General features: G+C 41.3%; 1 long non-coding RNA gene and 1 pseudogene across 1 annotated transcript; both read right to left on the bottom strand.

Moving 5' to 3' along the window:
- Positions 1-17: 17 nt before the first annotated feature.
- On the bottom strand, positions 18-1,508 carry LOC123082698 (uncharacterized). Its single transcript, XR_006439095.1, has 3 exons — positions 1,459-1,508; positions 1,083-1,169; positions 18-351 (listed from the first exon to the last, which is right to left on the bottom strand). It is a non-coding gene; the product is annotated as an uncharacterized lncRNA (long non-coding RNA).
- Positions 1,509-1,531: 23 nt separating this feature from the next.
- LOC123084106 (prohibitin-2, mitochondrial-like) lies at positions 1,532-5,255 on the bottom strand (annotated as a pseudogene).
- Between the last annotated feature and the right edge of the window lie 2,804 nt (positions 5,256-8,059).

Raw genomic sequence — 8,059 nt, 5'->3', positions numbered from 1 at the left:
GATTAATGCACCCCTGAGTGTGTTAGCAAAGTTGGATCCACTCAAATGTAGAACATAAATCAGGCTTTGCATAGAAATAAAATAGCATAAGATGATCATCACAACTGACATCTGCTTGATTCTTAATGGATAGCACTACACAATTGTTCAGCAGCAAACTAACCACTAAAATCTACTGGATCTTATGAAATATAAGTAACAAGGTGGATGCTGTATGCACCGAGCAAAGATGGAGTAAAGAGTATAAAAAAGGTGAGTGAAGGGAAACTCACCAGAGATACCTAGACTTATGTTGCTGGATAGGTTCTCTACGCATCTCACTGGTAACCTCCCGCGCCTTTGACTAGTCATCTGTTTCAAAACAAACTCTGCCTATTAGCACTCCCCAGAAGCGGCTGGTTCTATACAGACCAGACATCATAGAAAGCAAAATCAATTCATCATTTTATCATTGGTTCGTGTTTCCAGTGCCATACTGCTCATATCGGCAGCCTATCAAGAACTAGGATGCTTATACACCTATTGAAAAATAAAACATACAGTGATGCACAAGTTAATACTCCCACCGTCGTACAAAGTTGTACTAAGGTTGAGACACTTATTTTGGGACGGAGGGAGTATGATTCTTGATCAATAAAAGAAACTAGACTACTCACCTATATGTATCAGTAAAAGCGAGTGGTCACACATCATGAGCTGATAAATTATATCATGAGTAGTGAATTAGATGAAAAATCGCATTGTATCAATGTAACAATTGCTCAAGCAGGTTTACTTAGAAACACAACATCCTAACCTAACTATATATATAACTGTAAGCATGGCAGGAAAGGTCACTAAACATAGAACTACGGAAAGAAAACAATGTTTAGTTTGAATTGCTGAATCTCAGATTGCCTTCTTTCAGTTTTCTGATTTCAACATTTTTTCTCCTTAAAAGCATTTCCAGTAGCTTGGCTTCACCTGAGCTTATTGTGCTTATCTCAGGCCTGCCACTTGTATCAACAGACATGGACAGAAACAATAATTAAGAAATTAATGCCATAGGCAAAGCCCTATTGAACTGGTCTTAATGCAAGTACCTTTGATAATGAATTTTACTATCAAAAGCCAAAAAAGATCTTCGCAGTTCCTTGGAATCCCCCAAGTCAGTCCCTTTGAGTTCTATACTGAACACACAAAGTAACAATATCAGGTTGCAACACAACTGCCATAGAGATGAGCTTGGTGCATTAGTAAAATATCCAAATGCCGCCCAACCAAATAATCAATTAGCAGAGTGATCAAGCCAAAAAAGGCAAAACAGCGTGAAATTTTGCAGAACAAGCAACAAAGGTCCCATCCAAAAAGGATCTTCCAAAATAAGCCACAAAACATGACAGTTTTCAGCGAAAAATCATCACATGCAGAAATTGCAGATTGGCACTAAGAAAGAAGTGGTAGGTGGTGATTTCTTACCAGTGAGCTTGGGATTAGCACCGGTAGGCAGCTCCAGGTAGGCCGCCTTCTACCTCCTCCTGCAATCCTGGTCGCCTCCGCCCTCCGCACGAACACAATACCCAGCATCAGGCATGAACAAGCCCAATAAATAAAAACCATAAAAGGGGATCATGGTTTAGTGGATTAACCTGGAGGCGGCATGCGTGTAGGGTGTTGATGCAGGCTTCCAAGGTATCCTGTTGACCACCTCCAGGCCAGTCCAGCATCAGCACAATCTGATCGTAGATATGCCACCATTTGGCCATCCCGTACTCCCGGAAGGGGCCCGCTGGCGTGGGCGCCTCCCAACCACCGCCGCCCAAGGAGGCTGACATACGGATATTTCCTCACCTTCACACCTGCACCACCCTCCACCGAGCCATCGATGGTGGATGTGCTCACAGAACAGATGATCTGTCAGATGCGAGCTGGAGGGTGACTATCTGAGGGGCTGGGCCCACAAGACAGTGGGTCATGGATGAGCTAACAATGTCTGGTTCAAACCGGGTGTATGCACCTGAGGACCCACCTGTAAGCTTACTTCAGGCTTATTGTAGAATTCCCATGTCTTCTATCAATTCCCATGTCTTCAGATTGGTCAAAGCTGAACAAAGAATTCCTAGCATAAATTCACTCATTTTACTCCGTATTGAGTCCATATTGGAATCTCTAAGAAGACTTAAATTTAGGAACGGAGGGAGTATGAGCTATGAAGACATAAACATCACTAGCAATATGGCTCTAGTAACTAAAGCTGAAAGTCTGAAACTAATGACACAGCAAATAGGTGAAGTCGTATGGAAATCATGCATCATAAACTAAAAAATGGAACATACAGAACTACCAGTGTTAGGCTCAAATGCTCCAAAAGAGCACAAGTGTAATGAGATATATGATGAAGCTATGAATACAAAGAACACTGGCATGCAGTGCATCTAGGAATTATGACTGGAACTGACAGGGAAAGTAGGTGAAGTTGTATGAAAAAAAAGCATCTAGTTTCTGTTTTGCTTATTTGTGCCGTGATAATTGCACTTTTCTTGTCTTGCTCAGCCTTCTCAACAATGAACTTGGCACGCTCAGGTTCCTGCACAGCAACCTGTTTGGCTTCAATGGCATGAATGAACTCTTTACCAAAACTGAGAATGGTAATGGACACATCATCCAGAGCAATATTGAAATTTCTGGCCCTCTCTGTCAGAATACTCCTGATCTCCCTGCTCACAGCCTGCCATTACATAAAAGGATATGTTGGTAACATATTCTAACAAGACAGGCTACTATCTACTATAGCATGTCAAACATGTACAAACATTAAACATGATGAAGTTGTACCTCTCTCTGTATTGGGCAACCACAGCTTTGAGTGTTTGATGAATGATCGAAGGCAACACTCTCTCATTATAGTTCTCCCCTAGGGTCCAATACATAGTTGGTAGTCTCTGGATGGGTAGCGTAAGGACACGAAGACTTATCCTCACCTGTCCAAATTATCAAACGGTATGAAATATACACAAGGGGTTGCACTGTAAATGCTACTTTTAAGAAATGCAAAACATAATACCTACACCTACAGACACACATGAACACTAGCAATTTCACATCGTCAACAATATATAACTTGTTTAGCATCAGCTAATCGTCTTAAATGGTGATGGCAACATATAATGATAAAGCAAAAATTATTACTTGTGACTGCTGTTAACAGATGAAAAGCGAACAAGTTGACACATTTATTCACAGGCAACATATAATGGTGAGTTGGTGAGCACTGCTAAAGGACAGACCCAGTGCATAGAAGCTCCCACACAAGGTGGGGTCTGGGGAGGGATTATAGGAACCTAGTCTTACCCCTGCAAAGTGCAATGCAGAGAGGCTGGTTCGAACCCAGGACCTCTTGGCACAAGTGGGGAGGACTTCACCACTGCGCCAGGCCTGCCCTCAGTTGGTGAGCACTGCTAATAGATTAAAAGCAAATGAGCTAGAAATGCTTATGCACAGAAACATCAGGTGTTAACTGTAAAATGCCTATAATTGTAACCACTGTTGATAGATTTAAAACAAATGAGCTAAAATTAAATATTCTCGGATCACGAGTCCTAAGTGTTCGTTCCTCTTAAAAGTACTCTTCTTCCATGGAGATAGCCGACGGTAGGCTGTTGCCCAAGATCTTCAGCGACTGGAGCCCTAGCAGTAGGTTGCCTGAAGCTTGTGATGGTGTGGGCAATCTCCCTGGCGGACTCAATCTTTCTGAGCGCGACGAAAGCAGTATTGTTGGCGATGGCCTGACCAATAAGATTCACTCTTTGCCTCACCCTGTTCAGATATAGAAAGATGCATGAGTGTTTGGATCAGGTGCTCTAAGCTCAACAAGTGAAATGGACAGCCAGTGTTAGGCTCAAGTGCAACCAAACTCAGCAAATGCAAGGAAATATACAAAGCTATGAAGATACAAACAGCACTAGCAATATGCCTATACCAACAACCAGTACTGGACGCGACAATGAAAATAGAAAATGGTAAGTCTGAAACTATGGTCAGTAGTATGAACATACCAACATACCATTGGAAGTCTGAAACTATATTCAGTCATATGAACGTACCACTGGAAGTCTGAAACTATGTTCAGTCATACGAACATACCATTGGAAGTCTGAAACTATGTTCAGTCATATGAACGCACCATTGAAAGCCTAAAACTAAACAAATGCAGTGAAATGTAAAAAAATACTAGAGTCAGGCTCAAGTGTTCCTGAACTCATCAATCACATAGCAATCATCGATCATCAATCACATGAAATGTAAAAAATTACTAGAGTCAGGCTCAAGTGTTCCTGAACTCAGCAAATGCAGTGACATATATGAAGATATATGAAGACATAAACAATACTAGCTATATGCCTCTACTAACTACCACTGAAAGTCTAAAACTATGGACACCGTAAATAGGTGAAGCGGCATGAAACCATGTATCATAAACTCAAAAAATGGAATGAACATGACTACCAGTGTTAGGCTCAAATGCTCCAAAACTACACAAGTGTACTGAAATATATGATGAAGCTATGAAGACATAAAGAACACTGGCAATATGCCTCTAACAAGGATTGAAATCGTCAAGAGGACAAGTAGGTAAGTCGTGTGAAAGAAAAAAAAATCTAGTTCCTGTTTTGCTTACCTGTGCCCTAATAATTGCATTTTTCTTGTCTTGCTCATCCTTCTCAACAATGAACTTCACAGGCTCAGCTTCCTGCGCAGCAACCTGTTTGCAACCAATGGCATGAATGAACTCTTCACCAAAGCTGAGACTAGTAATGGATACATCATCCAGAGCGATACTGAGATTCTTCGCCCTCTCTGTCAGAATCTTCCTGATCTCCCTGCTCACAGCCTGCCATTACATGAAGGATAAGTTAGTGCTCCAAGTAACATATTCCAAGTAAGACCAGCTATTATCTACTATAGCAAGGAAAACATGTACACACATCAAACATGGTGAAGCTGTACCTCTCTCTGTGTGATTAGCTGACCGGCATTGTACTGGGCAATCACAGCTTTGAGTGTTTCATGAATGATTTAAAGCAACACTCTCTCATTATAGTTCTCCCCCAGGGTCCTGTACATAGTTGGTAGCCTCTGGCGTGGGTCGTGTAAGAAAACAAAGACCAATTCTCACCTGCCCAAATTACCAAGCGGTATCAAATATATGCAAGAATTGCAGTGTAAATGCTACTTTTGAAATAAAAATAAGTGCATGACCACTAACCAACTCTCATAGTCAGAATGATATCATTTCTTCGGCATCAGCTAACCATCTTAAATCGTGATGGCAACATATAATGATGAAGCAAAAAAAGTACTTGTGAATGCTGTTAACAGATTCAAAGCGAATGGGTTGAAGTTTTTATTCAGCGCAATATATAATGGTGAGCACTGCTAATAGATTAAAAGCAAATGAGCTAAAATGCTTATTCACAGAGCAGTAGACACCAGGTAGTCCATAGACTACACTGCTTTAGGATTTCATAGATCAACAGAGATGGCTTGCATTATAATCAAAATGAGTCAATAAAATTGATTTCATTGTTGGCAGGTAAAACATAACAGCTACTGTCACAATAAATCGAGACTCAGAAATGATAGTGGCAAACACCTGACATGTACCAGAACACACCACCTATCCAAATTGCTAAACATTTCAGACGTGTCCAATCCGCTTACAGGCTATTCTCCGTCCTCCTCTCCACCTCGAGCTCGACGATGGGGCGGGACCGCCGCTTCGGGAAGGCGCACCGGGACGAGTTCCGCACCAAGAGCACCATGCGCGTCAACGTCATGCGTACCGGCGTCGACCCCATCCTCGAGGAGGAGGCCCGGGCTCTCATGGCCGAGAAGGAGCTCCTCGCCATGGAGAGGGCGGCGGCGGCGGCGGCCAGGGCGGAGGCGGCGGCGGCGGCCAGGGCGGAGGCGGAGGCGGCGGCGGCTGCCAGGGCGGAGGCGCAGGCGGCGGCGGCTGCGGCTGCCATGGCCGAGGCGGAGGCAACATAATTAATTACAATTTGATTCCAAATCGAAGGAAAAAAACAACATGCGACCCGGAGGTGATGGGGAGGGGGTGGAGATGAACATAATTAAAGAGCTACTACAGAAACTATAACAAAACTACTAACATACTACTAGTTTCTCCCTTTTTCTTCTTTTTGTTCTTTTATTATATTTTTCGTTTTCATTTTCTTTTTTTAAATTTTCATTTTCCCTAATTAGGTGACTTTTTTTTTCAAAACTCATGAACTTTATTAAAAAGGACAATCTTTTTTCAATATTAAATATTTTATCAAAATTGTCAACTTTTCCCAATATTGACGTACTTTTTTTAATTTGTGAACTATTTTCGAAAATTAATAAACTTTTTTCAGATTTTCTGAACTTTTTTGAAAAACAATGAACTCTTCTCCAAAATCGATGAAATTTTTTCAGATTTTTGTGAACTTTTTTGAAAACCGATGAACTTTTTTCAGATTTTGTGAACTTTTTTGAAAATCGATGATTTTTTTCAGATTTTTGTGAATTTTTTTGAAAATCGATGAACTTTTTCAGTTTTTGTGAACTTTCTTGAAAATCGATGAACTTTTTTTGAAAATCGATTAACTCATTTTAAAAATCGATGATCTTTTTTCAGATTCTGTGAACCTTTTTGAAAATTGATGAACGTTTTTCAAAACTGATGAACTTTTTTCAGATTTAGTGAGCTTTTTTAAAAATTGATGAACTTTTTTTCAAAATCAGTGATCTTCCTTCAATTTTCATAAACTTTTTTTAGTACATTTTATTCTAATTCATGATTCCTTTAAATCTGTAGATTTACAAAAAAATATACATTTTTTTCAAAGGAAATCACGTTTCTCTGTAATGTTGGCAATGTACATGCAAAAAGTAGTGTGGCTACATTTTTCTGTTCTTATAGCGTCCCTCTAGAGTATTTCACATGTGCCCAGTAGCTCAAGTGGTTGGCCAACCACATATTTGAGTAACGAGTGCGAGTGCGAGTTCGATTCCACACAGGTAGCAAAAAAATTCGCGTTTTTTCTCGCGCTATACATGCATTGCGCTGCTACATATATTCGTGGGCGGGCCCACCGGGGTGATGTAGTGAGCGCCCGTTGCGTCCACCGGCGCATAAGGCGCCCTATAGGAGTTCCCCGAAGGAAGACCTCTCCAACCAACACCACCCACGCGATGATGGGCCATTGAGCAACATAAGCCAGTTTCCATTTTCATTGGCAGTGGGATGGAGTCGATCCATGAAAGCCCATTCTGTCGCTTAGAAGCTTCTTCCCGAACCTGGCCACATAGGCTGGCCTGCACGACATGGCCCATGTCGGCCCTTTTATAAAAGGGTCGTGCCATGCGGGCCTGAAAGCCTAGCCACAAGGATCGGCCCAGCATGCCAGTTATAAAGGACATGAAATCACTAATTAAGAAGCACTCCTTGTGCAAAGGTCTGCAGTGCGCCACTTGTCGCAACCTGTAAGTTTTCTTTTTTTCATAGATCCATTTATTCAAAATGTTTTATCTCTTAAATCGTGCGTCCAAATCTCGAACTGTTTTTACTATTGGATTCCTAACGCCAAGATCTACAAAACTAGATCCCATATTGATAGGTTTTGATGAACTTTTTTTTCACAAAAAATGGACAAAAAACCAAACTGGGAGGACATTATTTTTCTTTTTCGAAAGACGCACGACTATGCCCCTCGCAGAAGCAAATCCGTGCCTCCATGAGAAGTAAACCCGTGCCTCTCGCGAAAGGAAAAAATAGTAGAAAACATGTTCTTTTTTCCGTTTCCGAGAGGCCTCTCGCCGAAGGAAAAAAGGTGTTTTTTTTCCTTTCCGAGAGGCACGACCCTGCGTCTCGCGGAAAATAAAATAAATAGAAAACACGGTTTTCTTCCCAGTTCTGAGAGGAACGACCTTGCCTCTCGAGGAAGCAAAAAAACATTTTTTGCACAAAAAAAATCAAAGTTTCTTTCTGTCCAAAAGCTAAGAAAGACCGGTGGAAAACTGGAAAGCAGAAAAAAAA

This window comes from Triticum aestivum, chromosome 4A, assembly GCF_018294505.1.
Source record: "Triticum aestivum cultivar Chinese Spring chromosome 4A, IWGSC CS RefSeq v2.1, whole genome shotgun sequence".
Lineage (NCBI taxonomy): Eukaryota > Viridiplantae > Streptophyta > Magnoliopsida > Poales > Poaceae > Triticum > Triticum aestivum.
This window is presented reverse-complemented; position numbering and strand designations above follow the sequence as displayed.